Source organism: Leptonychotes weddellii, chromosome 10 (assembly GCF_054177405.1).
Source record: "Leptonychotes weddellii isolate Sample4059 chromosome 10, ASM5417740v2, whole genome shotgun sequence".
Taxonomy (NCBI): domain Eukaryota; kingdom Metazoa; phylum Chordata; class Mammalia; order Carnivora; family Phocidae; genus Leptonychotes; species Leptonychotes weddellii.
The window spans coordinates 112168583-112191811 of NC_138378.1; the positions used below are offsets into that span (position 1 = coordinate 112168583).

A 23229-nucleotide genomic window follows, 5' to 3' on the forward strand; every position below is an offset into this window, starting at 1 on the left:
ATCTTTAAAAAAAAAAAGTGCCCTCTGTTGTTGTAGGCCAGGGGCTGGTGGGGAGTTCACAGGTGGTTTGTGGCACTTGGGTGGCGTTGGCTGTGGGAGATGCATGTGGCGCTGGGAGTGTGAGGGCTGCAGATGTTTGCACAGAATGCCGGAACACTCCAGTCGTCGGGAAATTGGACAGCAAATGACTCCGGCCAGATTGGCTTTCAGATTGTGCTCAGTGCAATCTGGCCAAAGCACCATTTCTTAGTTTCTTACTCCTGGGCAGCCCTGGCCTTGAACTTCAGAGCAATCATTTACTCTCATCGTTCAGTTCAGTTTTTCCCACTTATTTAGGAGCAGTTATATTTGCTAAAGTTCACAGAGGGGCCAAGTACAGCATTGGTCACTTTTAGTGTTGGGTAACCCTAACAACTCTGAAATGGACAGACAGAGAGGCCAAGGTGCAAAGAAGTTATAGTTCACAACTGATGGGCTCGAGACCCCAGGCTCTTACCACAACCTCAACCTCCCACTAACACTTAAAACGTATCTGATGTCCTAACCCATGGTCAGCATCACAGGAAACACCAGTGCGGATAAAGTCCTTCACAGCCTGACACCAGTCTCTTTTCCTGCTGTCTCCGCTACCACTTTCCTTCTTCCCCAGCCACGCTGAGCCTTCAAGGAAGCCAGATTTTACAGATTCAGCCATTGATATTTGCCATTTTTGCAGGACCCTGGAGTTATAACTACCCTATAAAGATAAGTAAGACAGGCCCCTCCTCTTAACCAGCTCCCTGTCCAGTGGCAGAAAGAAACCATGAACGTAAGTAGCTTTGATACTTTAGAAGACAAAGCTCATTTGATCTTCACAGTGGCCCAAAGAGGCTGCTGGTGTATATTGCTGAAAGATCTGCATTTAATAGACTTTCCATCTGAAGATCAGAGAGAAGCAGTGACTAAGTAAAGGTCACACTGCCCAGCCAAGGCCAAGTTGGGAGTAGACCTGGGTTTCCTTGACCGCCTATAAAACGTTCCTGCTACATCAAGGCGGCCTCCTGGCTTGTGTCACTGGGGATGGTCAGGCATGGCCTCTGCAGGCTGGACTGTTTGTCTCTCTTTCTTATTCCTTCCTGCCTGTGGAGACAAGGCAGCTGTGAGCTGCTGATGCCTCAAACCTGTTAGGTTGTGCCCCTTTCCTTCCAGAAAGGCAGCAATCCTATGGTTGCAGCCCAGGAAGGAAGGAGGAAAGGTGAAAATTCCCCCGTTGTCTGGGATTTAATTTTATGACATTCGGGGTCGTCAGGGGGAGGACACTGGCCCCATTCAATTTAAGAAGTGTCTCCCCCCGTCCACCCCAGAGGAGGACCTCTGGTTGATGTGATCAACACTATAAAATGCCTTCTTCTCAAAGAGGAGGGAACCACTGAAGTGGTGGTGTGCAAAGAGTGAGATGTGAACTTCTTGAGAAACTGGGCAGAGTTTTCTGACAGGTCCAGCCAATTAAGCTGGTGTCCTCCTGCCATCCACATGGGGGGCATTTACCTTAGGGCTGTTGAGGTATGACAGAGATGGTGAACAGAGGTTAAGCCATGACCCTGGAAATGGAACAGATGTGAGCTCGGGAGTAGAGACCCAGGCTCATGTCCTGGTTCTGCCACCGCCTGTCACTGCCCCTGGCGATGGCCTTCTCACCCCCTGTCAGATACACCAGCTGTGAGCTGTAGCATGCGGTGTTAGAGATTGAACTTGGGCTCAGAGGTGTACCCCTGCCCCCCGCCCCTGCCAGCTCACTGTCAACCTTGGCTGTTCACTCAGCCTCTCTGAGTTGCTCTCTAAGTCCTTACCTGAATGATGAGGCTAAGGGGAGCACAGCCATTTCCAGGAGGGCCACGTGATGTGTAGCACAAGGCCTGGCACATAGTCAGTGCACAATGCAAATGAGTGCCATGCATTGGTCCCCTCACCGGGTCATCCACTCATTGACCTCTGACAGTCTAGGATTGCCCCAGACCCTCTGGGCTATCACCATCTGGACTCCAGCCTGCTCCCAGGTTGTGTTCCCAGCACAAGAGGCTACATGCCAAGATGCAAGAAACTGGAATCAGTCGGGAGGACTGTGTCCAGTCCTGGCTTCTCCGCCTACCTGCTGGGTGGCAATAGACAAGTCCCTCCCCTTTTCTAGAACTCAGGGATCCCCTGATGGCATTAACAATCATATTAATAGTAATAATGGTAGTACCAATGGCAGTAGTGGGTTTATTGGTGGTCCACACCCTAGCCCCCACGACCTGTGAATGTGAGCTAATTTAGGAAAAAGGGTCTCACCTATTAATCAGGTATCATCACTTGCAGAAGCTCCTACAGGAAGCAGATAACAGGCATTGCTGTCTGTGTTACTGCAGGATGAGGCCTGGGGCCGGTGCCTCTGAGAGCAGCCCCTTCAGGCGTAGGTAGGCTTCCTCAGCCCTGTGCGCGTCTCTAGAGCCCGCAGAAATCACTGGACTACAAGCGCTGTGATGTTCCTTGATTAAATGAATGCCGGAAATGGTCTCTTCGGAGAACCCGCTATGGCCTGATTCTTAAGCAGGCCTTCCTTCCCAAAGGCTCCAGCTCGGCACCCCCCAGGGCAGGGGCAATGCTGTCCCTGAGGAAGTGGGTCTTGCACCCTGTCGGTGGACCTCGGTTTCTCCAGTGAGGCTGGGTGGCTGTTTCCCTCCTGGTTGCCGTCCTGCTGCCTTAGGCTGCTCTGTAGAGGAGAGCCCCTGAGCCCTCACATTTGGGGGACTGGCTGGCTATCAGAACACCTGCACATTCAGGTTCTGGGTGTGAGGGCTCAAGGAACCCAATGGTCCTTTTAAAATATATTGCTGAAACTCGTCACGCCTTGCTTCTTGAATCATAGTACAACTGCTTTATAATCTAGTTACATCAGCCTGCTTACATGTAAGGCCTACGAGCCCAGCAGATTTGGAAGGCGTTCTGCTGAGCAAAGGAGAGTGAATGGTTGCAAAGGGGCATTTGCGTGGATTGGAAAGCAGGGGATCATCCAGGAGAGTCCAACACAACTAGACGTAAAAATAACCCGCCTCACGGGGCTGTGGATTATATTAGGGTTGACCAGACGTCTTGTGCGCCTGGGACACTCCTGCTCCATGTCTGTTGTCCCAGAGGCATTATTAATAATCCCCTTTTCACTCTCGGAAGGATCTGGGTTTGGCCGGTAAATCACGTGGTCACCCTAATTGCGTGTCTCCTTGTATGTGCACTTAGTAGAGACGTGGTGTGGATGATATATTTGAATAAAAACCCGGTACCTGTGTGCTTTGACAGCTCCAAAGTTGGCTGTGGGTGATCACCCCTGGACGGCTGTGACTAAGGCACGTCACCATCTCATAGCACCCGCGGCTTCGAGGTGAATTCATGGGCCAAAATGTCAGAGAGATAGCGGTTGAGATCCTTTCTCATAACTTGCTGGCTTTTTGATCTTGAGGAAACTACTTAGCTTATCTCAACTATAAATTGAGAATAATCCTACGGACTCAGCAGTTGGTGTCATTATGAAATAGCCTGTGTCAACAAGTGCTTATTTCCTGACACACAATAAGCTACCAACATATGGCATTGCCATTCTTGTTATTGGTATTATTATTATTTCATGACTGTTATTATTTTGGCTTTAGTCTCTCCGCCTGTGACATGGTGAGGGATAATCCCTGTCCTGCCCTGCTCCCTGGATCTTTGTGAGACTGAAAGCAAGTAGCATCCCCAGAACCTAGTGTCCCTGGGAGTGTGCGCACTGTTCGAGGCGAGGATTTCCGGCAGAGTCTCACTCGCGCTCCTGCCCAGTGGATCCATCCCTCTGTGACACGGAAGATAGGTTCCCAAGATATCATCATCCTTCCACCCGCCCTGATGACTCTCCTTGCTGGCCCTCCTCAGCCTAGCCCACTTCCTCCTCCCGTGAATAGCGCTGTGTAAACACCAAGGCCAGAATGTCATTTAGTGGTGCCAGCTGACGGGGGGTGCCAACCAAAAGTGGGCAGTGTCCAGATTCCTGGGTGGGCCTGCGAAGCACCTCTCAGTGTTCTCTACCTGGGGAGTTTCCTCCCTTCCTGTGCCTCTTGCATGAAGGTGTCCTCTGTTCCCAGGGTCCTTGCTTTATTCCCTGGCTCTTTCCACTAATTTGCCTTTCCTCATGCCTCGCCCTTTCTCTCTCTCTCTCTCTCTCTCTTTCCCTTCCTCCCTTCCTCTCTTCCTCTCTTTGTCCCTTTCTTTCTCTCTTTCTTTCTTTCCTCTGAAAGCGAGGATTACCTAGTGGTTGAGAGCAGGAACTCCACCTAGACTGCCTGAATTGAAACCTTGGCTCTACCTACCGCTCCAAAGCTGAGTCCCTTGGAGGAGCACGTCAGTTTCCTTATTTGTAAAAAGGGGCAAGAGTGATGCGTCCCTCGTGTGGTTGCTGGGAGGTGTCAGGGGTCACTAAGCTTAAGAACGCCTGATGCCCAGTAGGCACCTGCTGAATGGGAGCTATTTTTATTATGTAAAATCCTGCCTGCTCCTATTTCTTCTGCTTGGCTGGTGCTCTTGGTGCTGTGGGAAGGAGGCTGCAGGGAGGTCTCCTGATCCAAGTCTAGGCTCCGCTGCTGGTTAGCTGGGACTCTAGGCAGCACGCTCCCCCTGGGGGCTTTTGAGTCCTTACCTGCTCAGCCTGGATAGTGGGAATGGGTCCCACCCATGCTTGGCCTTCTCACCATGGTCTGCCTTCTCTTTGGTTTGCCCCTGCCCTGCCCTTTCACTTCCGGAGCCGTTCAAAGTGGAGGACACACAGCCATTCTGAGGTCTCAGTGCCCCCACTGAATGGGGCAGGGACACAGGGTGTGGAGGAAATGTCACAGGTTGTGGACTGGAGGTCAGGAGGTGCCTGCCATAGTCCTGGTTCTGTGGTGTGACCCTGGATAAGTCATTTCATGTCTCTGGATTTCAGCTTCCCCAGTTTCAAAATGGGGGCAATTACCCCTCTAAAAAATGACCCAGAATGAGGTAATGAAAAGTGTTCTGCTGGCTGCCAGGTGCTGCAGAAGCGAGGGCTCCTGATGGTCTCAGATGGATCCGAGGGATGTGGCCACAGCTCTGGCCACAGTCCACGCTGCTGGCGACAGAAGCCCCTCAGCGTTGGGGTTGTGTGAGCTTGTGCGGCTTGTGGGGACCTGAGGTGGGAGTTGTAAGTGTCCTTCCCTGCCTGACCTCTGTTCTCTCTGAGGGACATCTGGCCCGTGGGTGACTCAAACAGGAAACTACCAGCCATCACTTCAAAAAGCTTGGACTCCTCTCAAAGATAGGCTTACTTTGTGTTGCTCTGTGTTTGTTTGGATGGTGGGGGAGTAATTTACAGAGTTGAGGGCAGATCCTCAGAGTGAGCCCCTGCCTGGGAGGGCCTCTGTGACCAAATCAGTAGGATGGAAGGAGGTCGGGTGTGCTGGGGGCCAGATAGGATCGTAAGTTACCCAAATGCTGGTCCGTGGACCGGAGCCAGGATGGTGATATCAAAACTTTCCAGAAGCTTTGAGCACTACTCCAGGACGGAATTGTACTTTCTGTTAGCTTCTCCAGATGCACAGTCAGTTTGGGAACTGCTAACGTGGGTGGGACTGGGCTTGCCTGTCCGAGGGCTCCACATTACCCACCCCTTCTTGGTCCCCATCAGGACGCTAGAAAGTGTTAACAGTATTAGCTCTGCGGTATGATTAGGTTATGATTAGGGTTATTTGTTTGTGTGGTTGTCAACTTAACCAGGTGACCGTGCCCTTCATGATGCACAGTGGGAGTTGGGGGACTTTTGAGGGGACAACATGGGTAGAAGAACATTCTGGAAGTACCAGAGAGTCAGAGTCTGGCAAAGACCTAGCGTTCTACTGGCTTGACGCTCTTAGTTTTGTGGTGGAAGAAAGTGGGATTTTGGCTGGGCCAATCAAGTCCCTATCATATACACGGAAAATGGATTTTAATTTTGAGGGTGTTTGAGAGAGAAAGCAGTGGGGACGGGACCGTGTCCCCAAGACCTGGTCACTTCAACTTCTTCTCTCTAGTTTCCAGGTCCTTCTGTGGCACATCCAGCAAGAGGTGAGAGATGCAGTCTTACCCCCGGATCCTTCTTCGGAAATTCACCTTCTTCACAGTCTACACCCAAGTGCACAGGAAACAGCCCCTGTGTCAGGGCTCCCTTTTCCTCAGGCTGTGCTCTGTGATGGGAATTTACAAACTCAACCCCAAATCCAGAGGAGACAAACCTCCTTCCCCCTTTACCTTCGAGACCCGGTTTCACAAAATGCAGGGCCAGCCTCACAAATGCCGGCTCAGGATTCACTTTCTCATCAGGCCAAGGACTTTTCAGAGTTGCTGTGTTTTCCATATCATTTCCTTCCTTCCTCCGCCCCCCGCCCCCCCCCCGCTTTCACTTCCTGTTTTTTCTTCCTCTTTCTCCACCCCCTAGCCTGGCTCTCCAGCCCTGTCCCTTGTTGTCTGAGAACAGGAACAAAGCGCAGAGTGTAGATAACCATGATTTCCTGATGGGCCCTCTCTCGCTGCTGACAGCCAGGGCCAGGCTCAGGTTCTCTGGGGCATTGGAGCCTCTGCTGGGGGCCCAGCAGGAAGCCTGGCCTTTAGAGCCCTCTGTCTGAGAGAGAATCTAACAAGAGGTATCCTTCATGTCCTTGCAACCATTCATAGCTTCCAAAGAACTTTCTCCCGCATTCAAGCAAAAGCACTGGAAAAATAAGACAACTGCTAGTGTTTGGACCGAATAACTCAAGTCCAGTTTAGATGGACAAAACACTGATGAGTGAGTTTGATAGGAGTTTATTTCTGGTTCTGCACTTTATTCTCCTTATGACTCTACAGATCATTCTGGTTCTCTGAAACTCGGTTCCCTAGCCCTTTGGAAAAATGGAGTTATGGGTGGCTCATAGGGAATTTTTGAGGACAGATCAGGAAAATGTATCTGTAAGATTCATATGGTAGGCCTGGCAGATCTTATTTGCTGAATAAATGTGAGATCCCCTCTTGGGTTTTGGTTTTCTGCACAGGGGAGTGGCTGTTCAAATCTACAGTAGCCAGAAAAAAAATCACATAATAAATGATAGCCCTGGGAGGAGGGTCCATATCTGTTACTGTGTTTTCCTGAAACGTGGAGAGAGAGAGAGAGAAAGACAGACGAGCGATCTACTGGCCAGGCATAAATCATTGAAAAACAAAGCCCACCCACCACTGTGCTCCTGGGGCCTGCTATTCCATAACAATATTTTTCTGATGGGAAATAGAACAATCCCAACCACAGGCCTGAGGTGGCCTGTTTTCACTTATTTAGCTCCTAGGGGCAAAACCACAAAAACAGCAGAAATCTGGAAAAAGTCCCACCTCCCTTCTTGAAAAATCTGTTTAAAAAAAAGAAGACTTCCCAACTAGGGTCAATGACCACTTGTTTGAGAAGTCAGCCTGACCATGAAGCTACTTTTTAAAACATTCCAAAGGCCAGAGAGTCAGAGACATATTCAATTTGAATTCTGCAAGTGGCTGAATCCTTGAATGAGGCTGTTTGCTTCTGAGCCTCAGTTTCCCCAACTACAAAACGAAAACATTACACAAGTGGTAATTGCATCAATTTCTTGTAGCCCTGGTCATCTGTAATTCTGGTATTCTCTCTGTTCTCCTTAACAAATGGATTATTTCTAGAAGAGAACAGGAAATGGCCTCTCAAAGTAACATGACTTGCATTCCCTTTTAGCAGATTATCATCACTCACTTGAGGAAAGAGAAACAACAGGACTCTAGGGGGCCACAGCCTTGATTTGGGAGCCAGATTTGCCTTGTCCAGCTTGCTCAGCTATTTTGTCCCATCAGCCTGGACTGGTGAACCTGAATCACACAGGAGAGCTCCAGGTAAGAAACAACTGACTTTGGTTATAGCAGACAGCACAGTGATAATCAGCATGGTTGGTGGAGAGAATATGTGATATGCATGCTTCTAGAATACTTGCAAGTATGAAGGGTAGTCATTTTACCAGATTTGTCATCTTTGATTAGAAGTCGTGCTTCCTCAAATGATGTACTATAAGCTGGCTAATTGAATTTACATTAAAAAAAAAAAAAGAAGAAGTCATGCCTCCTAACACCACATACACATAAAAGGGGGGAAAAAACAAAACAAAAAACTAAAAAAATACCAAGGATATAGTTTTGAAGTAGTTAAAGGTCCCTGGGTTCTACAACTGCATTCTGAGTGGGAGCTGTTGTTATCCTGGGTCTGGTGAATGCTGAGGCGTGGAGCAGAGTAGCTTGGAACTACAGGCAGGGGAGAGCAGATTTGAGCTGTAGTTCTAGGTTACTGTTCTGTGCAGAATTCATCTGAGATGAAGAATAATCCAGGTTCCACTCTGTCCATCCTGGTCATGCAGACTTAAGTGAACAGGAGACACCCTTTAGTAGCAAACCTGAGATGGAATTTGGGTCTCGTGCCAGAGGTCTGGCTTGCGTTGCACTCATTATAACGTTTTTTTTTGAGACATTTTCCGTTTGTGCAGTTATCATCCAAGACCACCGCGCTGTTCAGCCGCGGGTTGCCGGGCCTTACCGCCTGTTCGTTGTTCCTACCTCCCTCCTCTGTCACCTCCTCCCAATCCATTATGGACATTTTTCTTCTTATCTGCCAGGACTGGGCCACACCTCCCTGAACTTCTTCATTGAAGTTGGACCTGACATGAGCTGACACACCTCCCAAGTGACTAAAGATCTACTGAGGGGCTCAGCACCCTGGATGCTAGTGTTCTAGCACAGTTCCTTAAGCTAGCCCAGGGCACCCACTCTGACAAGATCAGGAGTCATGAAGGAGATGCCCATACCCTGAGATGGCCACACACCTGTTCATCTTTCTCCAGTTGCCGGCATTCCCTTCTGCTGTCCTCTGTCCTAAAGCTCTTCTTCTGCATCTAGATATCTTGAGTTCCCTTGAAAACTAAAAGCAAAAGCATTTCATGTAGCTGAGCATAACACAGAAGGTAAGACCAGGAGATTTCTCAGGTGGTTTCCAGTCCAAGTGCCCAGGATCATTTTATCCTAGACTTGTTCCTGATACCACACTCTCATTCTTTGGGGAGGATAGGATTATCTTGTGCTCCTTTCCTTTCTTCGTCTCATGGTTTCTTTTCCTAGGGTGGCCACCAGGCCACAGCATAATCCAGAGGAAAGAGAAGAGCTTTTGGAATCAGACCTGATTTCAAATCTCAGTCCTGCTATTTATTAGTTCCATGATTTTGCTGAAATCATTTTAAATTGCTGAGGTTCTGTTTCCCCACCAGTAAGATGGGGACAATATGCCCTATGTTGTACGCTTGTGATCAGGATCAAAGGAGATAATTTCTTCCTCAAAGAAATGTTAGCTCCTTTTCCTCTCCAATCTTATTTAGAGCTCCTTAAATAGAGCTTTGATCCCCCCATCGGGTTCTATTAGAACCTTGTGCCTTGTGTGTCTAGTAGCTTGAGGTACTCATTCGTCCAGCCATCCCTTCATTCCACAGATGTACGGCAGGTGCCATTCTTGGTGTTAGGGATACGGCCCAGAACAAAACGAAGTTCCTGTTCTCATGGGGCTTGCATTCTAGTGGGATCATGGGATCGTCAACAAGTAAACATATGTACATTATATCAGGCAGTGTTAAGTGTTATAGAAAAAAATAAAGCAGGAAAACATAAATAAAGAACGCCAAGCCAGAGAGATGGGAAGTGGGGAAAGAAGGAACAGGATCCAAGGAAAGGCCTCCCTGCTTAGGCGTTATTGGAGTAGGACCCAAACAAAGTGAGGGAGTGAGGCTCGAAGGAACAAAGACCTGAGGTGGGAATGTGCCTGGGCTTTAAGGACCTGCAAGCAGCCGGTAGGATTGGAGCAGAAGGAGCGAGGAGACTGGGGAAGGAGGTGAGGATAGAGAGAAGCAATCAGACCATGTAGGGCCTCATACGCCACTGTAAGGACTTGGACGTTAATGTTCTGGCTGGCCTTTCCAGAGATTCTTCTCCCTTTCCTCCCTCTTCCCAGGAGCATCTCCCCCTCCCTGAAGCATCCCTAAATAGAAAAAGGGATGGATGCTCTTGCCCAATAGAGTATGAGCCACCCATTCCAAAACCCGTATTGGGCATTTGGTACCAAGACTCTGGAGATGAATGAATGAGATGTGGGCCTGTCCTAGGAGCCTGCAGTCCAGCACTAGTTCAGGCTGCTTGAGAAAGTTGCCCTGATAAATTAGGCCAAAGTGAGGAGTTGTTCTAAATTGGTCCTTGTGGAAGCAGTTTGCTAGAGTGGCCGTTTTCCATTGGAACCTCCCACAGGTCACTTCTACCCGATTTCTTGGAATGCATTCTCTTGTGTTGCCAAGTCTTGCCTTCAGGGTAGAGAGGGGATCGGTTCATTCAGCAAACATTTGAGTGCCTGTTCTGTTTCAGTGTCAGCGTAGACGCTGGCTACAGATGATGACTAGATTCGCTCCCTGCCCTGGAGGGATTGATGGTTTTCCTAGTGACCAGACGATACCGTCTGTGTTGTGGTAAGAGTGGGTGTGAGGGAGCCCAAGGAGAGGCTCCTGACCCGCATGGAGGGGGCAGAATGGGGCAGCTCCTGGGCCGTGTCATCTCCACTCAGTCCAAGTGAATAGCAGGGAGGGTGGGCAACGTCAGGGAAGGGTATTGGGAGGAAAGGGATAAGCCAGGGCTGCCCATCAGAGGCACTGTGCCTGTCAGTCATTGTGGCCGTGGAGTGTGAGGTGAGGCGAATCTGAGGGGCCCAGTCAGAGGGGGAGGACGGAAGGCTCACCAGGGGTCTCGAATGCCCACCAGGGGTGTCGAGTCCACATGAGGACAGCTCAGAGCTGTGAAGAGTCTTTTTAAAGCAAAGATCGATGGTCTGATGAGATTGGAGTTATATGAAGCAAAGGATCTAATTTTACTGACCCTAAATTTATTCTGATTTATCAAAAGTGGTTGGTTTTTATTTTTTTTATTTTTTATTTTTTTTAAGATTTTATTTATTTATTTGACAGAGAGATAGAGCACAAGTAGGCCAAGAAGCAGGCAGAGGGAGAGGGAGAAGCAGGCTCTCTGCTGAGCAGGGAGCCCGACACGGGGCTCGATCCCAGCACCCTGGGATCATGACCTGAGCCGAAGGCAGATGCTTAACGACTGAGCCACCCAGATGCCCCAAAAGTGGTTGGTTTTTAAAGTGCTTGTTTTATACGTACTTCTTGTAGAATTGTAAGATCAGAGTCTCCTCAGAGGTAAAGTAGGTTCATACAGACGGACTGAAGGAGATCGCCGTCTGGTGCCAATGAACACGCAGCCCTTTCTGTCGCCCTCGTGAATGGTAAATGTTGACCGTTTCATGTGCAGCCTGGGTGCACAAATTGCTGGGATGTGGTTAGAACATGAGCCTTGTTTCTCATTGGAGAGAGTGGCTGGCAAAAGCCTGTGCTGTTCTAGGAGGAATGGTGGAATTTAGGTCTTGATACATTTTCTTCTAGTCAGAAAGCAAATGGGTAATATCCATCTCTTAACCCTCTCCTAGTTGAATGTTCTCTTTAGAAAGGACACATTCACTGGCCAGGCAATACCAGAGTTCCTGCCATGGGCCAGACGCTGTGCTAGGCCTGGAAACCATCAGGACGGATCAAGCATGCTCACCCCTCCAAGGAGGTCAAGTCTGTGGCAATGACAGGGAAGACAAGAGTCACAGACACAGATGGTGGGCAGGGGCCCCTTGCCCGAACAAGGTGCGGAAAGGGAGGGGCGCCTGGGTGACTCAGCCAGTTAAGCCCATCTGACTCTTGATTTCGGCTCAGGTCATGATCTCGGGGTCATGGGATTGAGTCCCGTGTCAGGCTCCTCACTCAGCAGGGAGTCTGCTTGAGATTCTCTCTCTCCCTCTGCCCCTCCCCTGCTAAAATAAATAAATCAGTCTTTGTTTTAAAAAGTGCAGAAAGGGAGAATGTTCTCTGCCCAGGGAAGTCAGGGAAGGCTTCCCGGAGGGGGCCAAATGAGCTGGGCATTGAAGGGTGAGTAGGAGTTGGGAGCTGGGCAAGAGACAACCCTAGTACAGACTGGCACTCTATAAATACGGGCCAACATTGGTATGTCTGTGGTGGTGGTGGTGGTGATGGAGAGGAAAGAGCCAGAGTGATCATCACGCACAGATAATGCCTCAACTCTGCTTTTCAGAGCCCATTAGTAGCCGCCTCCTCAGCCTCCCACCTTGTTCCCAACAGTGACTAAAAATAATCAGATTGACTAATTTGAGTTGCTCTCTCCTCTGACCCCATGGAGGTGTCAGGGAGCAAATAGGATGAGAGGGACCACGGAAAGAAGTGGAAAGAGGAGGAGGAGGAGGAATCCATCCCCATCATCCAGAAACATGGATGTAATGACGTCGCTTACACTGGGGCTCTCTGATAGCAAAACTCAACTTCCCAGAAAACTAGGTCTGCTGCTTCCCTGTGAAAACTGCAAGAGAGGTTGAGAACTGTGTCTGTCCCTCTACCTTCTTCTTGAGGGGGGCGCAGAGACATATATATGTAAATATGTGTGTGTGTGTGTGTGTACATATAGGTATGTGGACACACAGACACACACATCTGTGTTATTTAGAGTCTATGCTAACCTCACAGAGCCCGGTGCCAAGCCCTCCAGCCGCACGTGCTGGCATGGGGTAGAAGCGGCCTCGCCGACCTGCGCACTTCCCCAGCTGTGCTGCGGTCTATGTGCTTCCCGGCACTGGGGGTTCACAAGCACCCCAGGATGCCAGGGACAGAAGAGGACACTGAGACTCAGAGCCACGGAGCAGCTTGTCCAAGGCCTGAAGCTCCTGGGTGGTCAGGAGTCAGGCTGTCTTGTAATTGTCCCCTCGACTGCTCTGCATGCTGCGCCACCCTTCTGATAACCCAGTGAGAAGCGGTGGAGAATCACCCTTGGACGTGGCCCTCCCCTAGAGCTCTGAAATGCAGCACTGGGCAGAGCAGTGGTATTCCGCCATGGATTCCTGTGGTGCCAGCAAACTCTCTACATCTTGTCCTGCAGGTGTCTGTTTACATGCTTCCAGGGACGGGGAGCTCACTACTTGATAAAACAATTTGTTCTAGTTGTGGGCACTAGGGACCCTTCCCTCCTTACAGAGCCATCTCTGAACCTAACCCTGTCCCATTTCTAGTAGGCTTACTTCCAGTTTTTTTTTTTTTAAGTTATCTCTGTTCCCAATGTGGGGCTCAAACTCATGACCCTAAGATCAAGAGTAGCATACTCTACCGACTGAGCCAGCCAGGCACCCCCTCATTACTAGTAGGCTTAAATCTCAACAGCAAGCAGCTTAAGGAGTGAGTGCTTTGCTCGGTTTGGAGTCTCCAGGAGACACAGGCAGCCCCATGACATAGACCCCCTCTCCATTTCTCCTCCTGGAGAACCAGGAGAATCAGCCGGGGCTTCCTCGTCTCTTGCTTTGGGGGGGTCTGTGTGTTCTTCCTGATGGGCTAGGCTGAGTGGAAGACAGAGCAGCTGGGTTTCTTCTCTTCTGACTCTAAAGAAAGACCTCACCATGAGCTTTCTCCCGCACTCTTCTCTCCACAAACCTGGCCATCCCAGGGTGAGTAAGAATTTCCTTGGGATGCCTTTAACAGACAGAAAGTGAAGTTTGAAAAGAAAAAGAGAAAGAAAAGGAAGCAAGGAAAGGATGGCCATAGTGTCAGGGTTAACTTGGGTTCTAGCCCAGGCTGTGGCACCGACTGACCATTTGACCTTGGACACCCCTTCCCTCCTCCATTGTCACTACGAGGCAGTTGGGCTTGATGGTTCAGGGCTTTCCATTTCCAAACTTGACCCCAGAGAGCGTCCTTGAATGCTGCTGAATCCGCACGTGACCCCGCAGGACCCCAGTGTGGGGGTGTGGGGTTCACATCCACATCACCCCACCAGGAAGCGCCTCTGGAAGGTGAGAAACTGGACCTCTCATCTTTTCGTGGCTCGCCAGGCCTCCGTCAGCCCTGGACTTCAGAAGAGCTGATGTGGTTCTCAGACTGAAAGGGCTCAGCCTGCACCCCCCACCCCTGTCCCGAATCCATGAGCCCTGGTGTAGCTGCCACCCTTGCTCTGCCCCTTCGTCCCAGTTTTCCAGCTTGCTGCAGCTCTGTGTTCCTTCTCTGTGCTGGGAGATAGGAGAATCGGCTTGGGGTGCTTGGCCTAGCCCTGAAGGCGAGCCTGCCTTTCTCTGGGACTTGGAAGCTGCCGGCCTGGTGGCCCAGGATGGAGACTTCATCTGACCTGCAATCCAGAGTTAGGCCCAGGCTGCAAATGGGCAGAGGCATTCTGGGGAGAGAGTCATTACTGCCGAAAGCCTGCTCGGAACGTGTCTCCTCCAGAGACCTCGCTTCCCAGCCCACCACCTGGCTCTTCTCCTGACCATGCGGCTTGTCCAAAAAGAAGGGGAACAGGGAAATCTAATGTACTGTCTTCAGTTGCCATCACACAGGATACCTGGAGCCTGGAAACGTGATGACATTTGCGAAGACATGTGTCCCTGGCTTTAGGGAATGACATGATAGTGTGCATCGGCAAGGACCGTAGGTGAGGTTTGGTTCAGTAATGGTCATCACGAAATGCGGTGTCATGTTACGGTTCGGAGCACAGACTAGAGCCACATCGCCAGAAGGCTAGCTGGTGAGCTCGGACGGTGACCACATATCTCATCCAACAGTTTCCTTGTCTGTAAAGTGAGAAAGTCGATGGCGCCTGCCATTTGGGGTTGCTCTGCTCTTTCAATGAGCTAGTCTAGGTGTGGGCTCTGGGCGGCGCCTGGCACATAGTAAGGACCCAATTCATGTTAGCTCTTTTTATTTTGATCTGAAGCCTTCGTTGAATATTTTATTAAAAGTTAGTTTTCGGGATGTGCCGTGGGTTCCGGCATCGAAGAGCTATTTATTAAGCATCTTCTGAGTGCAGAACTAGTCCCAGAAGGAGTTTCAAAGCTGAAGTCAGCCACAGTGATGAGCAGTCCAACCCCAGACGTGCGGCACTGTCTGGCCATTGGAACAACCAGAGCATCTGAGGAGACCAGAGGCAGCAGGAGAGATCCCCGAACCCGGAGGCTTCTCAGGGCAACGTGGTGGTTCAGAGTCGGGGTGGTGGCCAGGAGGGGATGGAGGCAGGACGCTGGAGGCAGATGGTGGGTTGTGAGGAGGAGGAGGATCTCCACAAGGATGGTGGAGGGATGGGGGAGCCGCTCTGAACAGGAGGTGGGAGAAGAGCTAAGGAGAGAGGGATTGCTTGAGAGCCCTGAGGGCACCCCGGGGGGACCCCTCCACTCTGTCCAGCTCCTTGTTGGGGGAGGGAGAGGGCTCCGGATGTGCCAGCAGAGGCCCCCCACACAGGCAGGACGGGCGCGGGCCCGCTGCCCCGCACTGGGAGAGCACAGGCCCCTCTGTGTGCCCAGGAGCCCCAGCCGGGCCTCCTCTCCTTGGAGGGCCCCACAAAGACTCGCTTGTTCTGCCCTGACATCAGACCTCGCCCTCAGGACTTCTCTGTTCTTCTGGGGCAAGATCTCACACAGTGATAATGGCCTGAAAGGGAAGACTGGCTCAGGCGTCACCATGCCAACCCGCTCCCCGGCAGAGGGCAGGAAGATGGTGCCCACCACGTGAGCCTGTGCACCTTGCAGGTCCTGCCGGGCACAGAGCCGAGCGCCGGGCGCCTGGTCCCAGCCCCGTGGGAGCTGCTGGTAGTGGTTCTGAGAAATGCCAGCTGCGTGGTCAGGAATGGGCAAAATATCAGAGGGCCAAATTAATGATCGCAGCGTACAATGAGCTGATTGTTTTCTGGTTGGTTTTCTTTCTTTTTTTTTTCTCCTAAGTAAGCAAGTGTTGCATTTAAACACCTGGGGTTTCTATTTTAACAGAGACTTATGTAGAGAGTTTTACCTTCGAAATTTCATAAAATCTTACTGTTTTGGGGCTCCTGGGTGGCTCAGTCAGTTAAGCATCTGACTCTTGATTTTGGCTCAGGTTAGGGTCTCAGGATCCTGGGATCAAGCCCTGCATCGGGCTCCACGCTCAGCGGGGAGTCTGCTTGAGAGTCTCTCTCTCTCCCTCTCCTTCTGCTCCTCCCCTGCTTGTGCTCTCTCTCTCAAATCAATCAATCAATACTTTTTTAAAAAATAAAAAGAAAAGTTTACTCTTTAGAGGAATCTGTGAGATCGGCTGGTCTAGCTTCTGTCTGATCTTTTTTTTTCAAGTGAGTTGACTGAGGCTGGGGGAGTAGGAGGCAGTGTGGACAATGGGAAGAGTAAAGCCTTCCCAGCCTCTCATTCCGGGCTCTCAGATTGGGATCCTGTGTATAAAGCCCTTAGCACAAAACCTGGCCCACAGCGGGGCTCAGAAAAAGCTGTCCCTGAGTATTTTGTGAACTTCCATGTGTGCCAAGTGGGATCAATAAATGAAACACTCATAAAACAAAATACATGTTAATCCAGTACAGGAGAAGCTCCTGATTCCCTTCGTCCTAAAACAGCCACTTACTTTTGAGCTACAGGAAGGAAAGAGGACTTGACATTGGAACTTCCAATCCTTAGCCTAGGGCAGGGCTTCTCAAACATATAGACAAGGCCACAGGCTAGTCTGGGAAGGTAAGCTGGTGTCTCCGCAGTCTCTCCATGGTGCTTCCCACACTCCGCTGGGCACCACAGGACCTGAGATTATTTCATTTAGCTGGGTTCTCAGCTGGTGCAAACCGCACAGCAGCCTCAGACCTCATATTGGAATAAAAGTTTGCCATCTTCAAGTAGGACTAAGATGCAACCTAAACACTACTTGAGCCATCTGTTGAGGCTGCTGGAGAGCAGAGCTTTCAAACGTAGTCATTTGTGGCCACGGCCACCAGCCTGGGAATCCCAGCTGCAGGGTAAAGTTGAAATCAGGATAGTGCGTGGTTGAGTCATCAAGAGCAGGGCTGGCCTTTAACATAAATTTCGAGATAAACTCCGTGAGTTTGTTTGTTTGGTTTAATTGTGGTCTTGGTGGATCAATCCAAACAGGGAAGTCCCATGGTGACTTTGCTGGGTTCTCTGTGTATTGTGGGTTTCCTGCAGGAGCATCCTCTCTCTCAAGAGCAACATTGTACGTCTGTGTAGAAATAGCTTGTCTATAAGCGCTGGGGCGGGGGGTGGGGGTGCAGTCACTAATGGAGGATCTCCCACTATCCTAATTTACACTTTCAGAGTATTTTCCAGGTGGGCCAAAGTAAACTATAGAAACTCATTTTGGTAAGCTTAGGATAGAATTTCAGCCTTCCCCCTCCCCCCCATTTTTTCCTTCTCTTCCACTCCAACTGGAGTCAAGGTGATTCAGTCACAAGCTACGTTTCCCTTGGTGGCAAACGCGACTTAAGAAATTAGTGAGAGCAGCTGGGGAGGATGCTTACTTACCCAAATGGTTGAATCCATTGATTTTTTTCCCCCAATTGCCATGGCTTCACTGTTGGCAGCCTGGTTAAGACCAGTGCTTTTGAAATGACCTTGATCAGGAATTAAGTGAATTATGGTGTTAAGCAAGCATTGGGTACTACAGCTGTGAATCTGAACACTGTTTACTACGAAGAGGAACAATGTTTAGAAAACATCCAGGACTTTGAAATCGATCCTGCTGCTTTGTCCTTTTTACAAACTTCTGCGTTTGTACGAAGGCCCTACCCTGACCTGGTCTGGCAATTTTAACGTGAGGCGATAATGCCTCTTAGTGGAGAGCCTATTTAACTGCAAGCCCTTGTATTTGCCCGAAGAAAAACTGGGTTTTGGCAGCATGACATCACTTTCACAATTCTTAAAACTAAACAAGGTACCTGCTTTTGAAGGTCATGGTGAAAATCAAATGAGGTAATTTGTGGGCAGCGCTTAAAACAGCACAGAGCCCAGGACTGCCAGCGGCTGTGACCGTGGTCATCTGACAACAAGGATGTGGGGAAGCAGGGGATGACTGAAGTCGTCTTTGGAGTCCCCAGGATTTCAGTTTCAGGGCCCTCTGTGTCAGCTGTGATATGTGGTAGGAAAGGTGACGGAAGCTGCACATCCTCACCTGAGACAGGACTCCCTTCCCGCCGGCCCACCTGCCTGCAAGACCCACTTCCGAAAGCGCACCCATGGTTCAGCCTTACATATTCTCACTGTGCAGGAAACTTGATTCAAAACGGCATCCATGGGGCGCCTGGGTGGCCCAGTTGGTTAGTACCTGACTGTTGATTTAGGCTCAGGTCGTGATCTCAGGGTCCTGAGGTCCAGCCCCATGTGAGGCTCCGCCCTCAGCGGGGAGTTTGCTTAAGATTCTCTCCTTCCCCCTCTGCCCCTCCCTCAGCTCTCTCTCTCTCTAAAAATAAATAAATAAAATATTTCAAAAACAAAGAGGCATCCACAAGTGGGAATTCACGGACCTGAGACATGTTATTTTGTCATGCCTGTCCTTGACCTTGGGCTTCTCCCAGCTCGGCCTCTGAAGCTGATTGGTGGGGCCAAAGGCGGGGCCAGTCACAGGCTTCTCTTTGTGAGGAGTTGCTGGCCATCTCCTCCAAGCCGGTGAGGCAGGCTATTCTCAGAGCCTGCTGCCTGTCTTCAGTTCACTTGTGCATCCCTGAGACTGTAGCTGGCCTTTCAGATGACTCAAATTTTCTTTCTTTCAATTTTCAAGCATAGCATGAGATCCCTGTCTGCTTCTCCATATGCCAGAAACTAGTTATATCTTTTTAAAACTAGGTGAAAGGGGGAAAACATTTCCTCCCTCCCTCTTTCCTTTGCTCCTTCCCTCCCTCCCTCCCTCCCTCCCTCCTTCTCTCTTTCTCTTTCTAAGTAAATGGCTGGGACTCAAGAGATCTTAGATGGATACAGATTTTGGCATTCATGCTGTCACTTCTCCACTCATTTTTTTTTCCATTTATTAGCAAACACGTATTCCCTGAGTGGCCTGCTGTGGATTCAAGCGTAAGTCCTAGCTCCTGTCCTGGAGGTTTTCACCTTCTAGGAAGAGAGGCAGACAGGTAAGCAGGAGTGACTGGAATGGTGGTGGTAGGGTGGTATGTGAGGACTCCAAAGGCTCTGGTGAGAGGCAAAGGGCAGGGGACACCGCCCCCCACCCTGGGAATGGGGACAGGCATCAGGACAGGCCCCAGGCCAGTGGAGGATGGGAGTCTGCTGGGCAGAGAACTACCTTGAGAGCAGGTGTAAATGCACATAGGAAAACCAGTCCCACCACTTCATCATAACCAGAAGACTGGGATCTGCCCAGGGACCGCAAAGCTGAGCGTGTGAGAGCTGTCACTCCCAAGAACCTCTCGTCCATCCCCACCAAGAGTGCGTGATCTCAGCAGAGGGACCTGGGGTTGGCTTCCATCCAGCTCCTGGGTCTCCCCAGTAGCCAGATGTCCACTGAGAGGTCTCCCTCCCAACTCCACAGCCTCCTTCTGCATGAGACCTTTCCAGTGTTTTCCAGCCCAGATGAATCACCCCTTCTCTTGTACCCCTTTTCCAGAACACTTTCCCTTCACCCAAACCACGGTCCTTCCTAGAACGCTCCATGCTCTACAGTGGGCTTTGAACATGGCTTCTTGCCCTCACTGGATTGTGCTCTCAGACCACTGCAGGGACCGAGTCTTACTGAGCACGGGTCTCTAAAATGAGCGAATGTTCACGTACTTATTCCTTAGACCATTCATCAACTTTCCAAACTCTATTGAGGACTCTGCTAGGTATTGAGGATCTTAGGGTCGTCGGAAGGAAGAGGTTATTTAAACTTGGGAGCAAGTGGCCAGGGTGAGGAGAGGTGTTGGAATTCTTTGGTGGTGGGCCATCAGCTAAATTATATTGAATATAAATTGATAGCCTGGCACAGCTAGTAGAGTTTTGCCAACTAAACAAAATCTTTGGTTATAGTGGTACTTTCTAGAAATTCTGAAAAAGCTTATTACTTATTCCAGTGAAATGCTGCCATTTCATGGGCAATATAACTAGACTCCCAGAGCCTTGGGATCTGTATTAACATCATCGCTTTGTCACCTCATGGATTTTTTTTAAAATTTGAAATTTGAAAGCCGAAGGACAGAGCTTTGGTGTTTGCAAATTATCCCCAACCTAGCGCCTTCATGTTACAATTGTACTATTATTATAATTGCAATGAGAGCTGATTTGGGCTTCTAGGGCTGGGACATGGCAGGTCCTCAATTGCTTCTCAAGTTCCAAAGGAAAGGGGTCTAAATGAGAGAATGTCATATTAGACCTTTGGAGACACAGGAGAGATGAAACCAGGCTGTCCGAGCATTGCTTCGTAGAGCTACTTTGGAGCCACTTTGTTGAATATATGAAAATCGTTTGTAGTTTGCACGCCTATGCGTTTCATGACATTTGCTGCCTCAAGCATACGCAAGGGCTTGAGAACAGCATTCCACCAGATTCCAGAATTACTACTGTTTTTCACAGACTAACGCTCTAGCACTCCATGATGGCAGCAGTGGCCAATTTGGATACAGCATGGAACATTTGAAAGTGCTGGGGGTCTATCATCACTGTCCTTGCCAAATAACTTGAAATCCAAATGGCTTCAAGGAGCAAGACCAGGGCAGCTTTTGCAGAAAGTGTTGTTGGTGTGGAATGCTGTGACTTACATGGAAGGTCCATCCCTGTTGTAATGAACTTAGCTCACGATTTGGCATTAGGTTGCCTGGATGCATATTTGGAAATTGTTGCACATTTTTACTGTATAAAACTCTAGGACTCTGGGACAGGGAGGAGTTCCCAGCTCATTGAGCCAGTCCTGGTGGGCAACAGGGGATAAGGATGAGGCTCAGAGCCGGGAAATGACTTTCCGCAAGGTTCTGCAGCAAATGAATGGCTAAAATGAGATTAGGACGCAGAGGCCATGGCTCTCTGTGCACTTAGTGGCATTACAGAGGCATCATGGTCAATGTTATGTCCTGTGTCCATTTGGCCTTGGGTGACACGATAGCCATCTGACCTACCCAAGGTGCCAAGCTGCATTTCTGCCCAGGAATGTCCCTGCTCCCGCTCTCTGGTTGCAAAGTTCCTACATAATCAGTCCTCAGCTGATTCTTCTGACCTTCTCTTCCTCCCTCCCTTCCCCTGCCCTCCCCTCCAAAATACACTTTCTCTTTTACAGTTTCATACTGTTCCTCGTTTGGACCATGCTCACTGGACAGCATTTCCCCATCCCCTGCAGTGGCTACTTCTCCCTCATTCTTATGCAAATGGCCGTGTCTGACCAAAATATCTGATGACCTGAGAGCGTCTCCTCCCATGGGATATGGAGGAAAAAACTTAGGTTTTGTTAACAGAGAGCTCCATGGGGTCATGGGAGTTCTGTTCATGAATGAATGACTACATTCATTCCAAATGAACATATGTGAACATATGTGTGGCGTTCCTACTATGTGTCAGGCCTTAGTCTAGGAGTTGAAGGTACATATGTCAGAGATTAAAAAGAAAAATAAAGGAAGTGACTGGGGGTGGGGTGAGGTGAGGAGAAGTGAAATCCTATTTTGGACTGGGTGGTTAGGTTGGGCTCCCCTGAAAAATAAACCCTGAACAGAGGCCTAAAGAAAAAAACATGCAGATATATTGGGGGAAAACATTCTAGGTAGAAGGACTAGCACGTGCAAAGGTCCTGCGGCAGAAAGATACGTGGTAAGTTCAGAAAAAGAAAAGGTGAGGAGGCAGAGGGGGCTGAAGCAGAGTGAAGGAGGGGAAGTTGCAGGAGATGAACCACTTTGTGGTACCGTCACAGAGGGACTTGTTGACTTTGATAGGGATCTTGTGCCTTACTCTGAGTAAAATAGGACACTGCTAAAAGGATTTAAGCAGAAGGGTGACAGCTGGGAAATCTGTTTAAGGGGCGACTGCGATACTCTGGGCAAGAGGTGATGGCTTGTGGCTTGGTCTAGGGCACTGGTGATGAAGGGTGTGAGAAGCAATTGGATTCAAGATACATCTTAAAAGTATAGCTGATGGGATTTGTTAGCTTGGTTGTGGGGTATAAGAGAAAGAGAGAGGTCTAGGATAACACCAGCTTTTTCGGACTGAGCATCTGGACACATGGAATTGCCATTGGCTGAGTTGGGGAAGACTGGAACAGGGCAGTTTTAATGTTGGGTATGTTAAGTTTCAGCTGTTTATCACAGTCAAGTAGTCAGTTGGATATACGAGTCGGGAGTTCAAGCGAGGGGGGTCAAGGCAACAGGGAAGAATTTGGAAGTCATCAGCATCCATCTCTAAGATGATATTGAAAGCCCTCCCAGATATCAATAACTGTAGGAAGGAGGAGCTCTTCGTCATGGCCGGGAGGACAGAACTCAGACCGGTGGTTGGAACAATAAAAATAACAAGAGTAATAGTGAGTTATGGCAACTACCATTTATGCATCTGGCTGCTTACCTCTGTTGTCTCATTATTTCCAAAAACCACCCTTGAAGAGGTTGAAATAATCTGTGTTTTACTCATATTGAGACTCTGACTCAAGGAGGTGAAGTAAATGTTGTTAAATAACATTTATTAAGACCACCCAGCTCATAAGCTGGCTGAGCTGGGATTCAACCCAAGTCCATGTTGCTGTTGCTATGCTGAGCATCAATCAGGAAGCAGATCACAGCTCAGTTTAAGGAGTTCAAGGGCATGGTCTTTCTCTCATCCTTGCCAAACACCTTTCAGCTGAGAATTTCTACCAGCTCAGCCCCCCCCTTCAAGTTAAGCCTGGCCTGAAGATCGGGCACTTCAGGTGCAGGATGAAATAAAGCCCGAGGGGACACAGAGTGCTGCCCATGCAAACAGGGCACACTATGTAAAGCAAGGGGGGACAATTTGAAAAAAAGCATTAGTGATGAGATACAAGACAGAGTCACGCCTCTGCTCTAAACGCCGGCTACCGTTTAAAGCAAAGACATTACCAGGAGGCGCTTGTTGATTTCCTAGTGCCAGAGGTCAGAGGACAATGCCCACCCTCCCCGAGGCAGGTGTGCATGGCACACTGGCCCTCTGCAGGCTCTCCGCTCTGCTGTCCTCTGTGTCAGGCCAGGCCGCGGGCAAATGAGTGCGGTGGACTCCATCTAGGAGAGTAAGATCTGACTTGTCCAAGGTCTGCAGCTAGTACATGGTACCTTAGAGATCTGAACTAGGCTTTCCAGACC

General features: G+C 49.6%; 1 protein-coding gene across 6 annotated transcripts in view; it reads left to right on the forward strand.

Annotated features, from left to right (window-relative positions):
- Positions 1-23229, forward strand: part of CYRIA (CYFIP related Rac1 interactor A) — a 103459-nt gene that overhangs the window by 34933 nt on the left and 45297 nt on the right. For 2 of the 6 annotated variants that reach the window (XM_081797166.1, XM_081797168.1), the window contains exons 2-3: positions 7766-7920; positions 18982-19077. The exons of 1 other annotated variant lie outside the window; for it this stretch is intronic. The gene's annotated coding sequence lies outside the window, so the exon portion shown is untranslated. The remainder of the gene's footprint in view (positions 1-7765; positions 7921-18981; positions 19078-23229) is intronic. 3 more of the 6 variants (XM_081797167.1, XM_081797169.1, XM_081797170.1) reach the window with 3 other exon arrangements.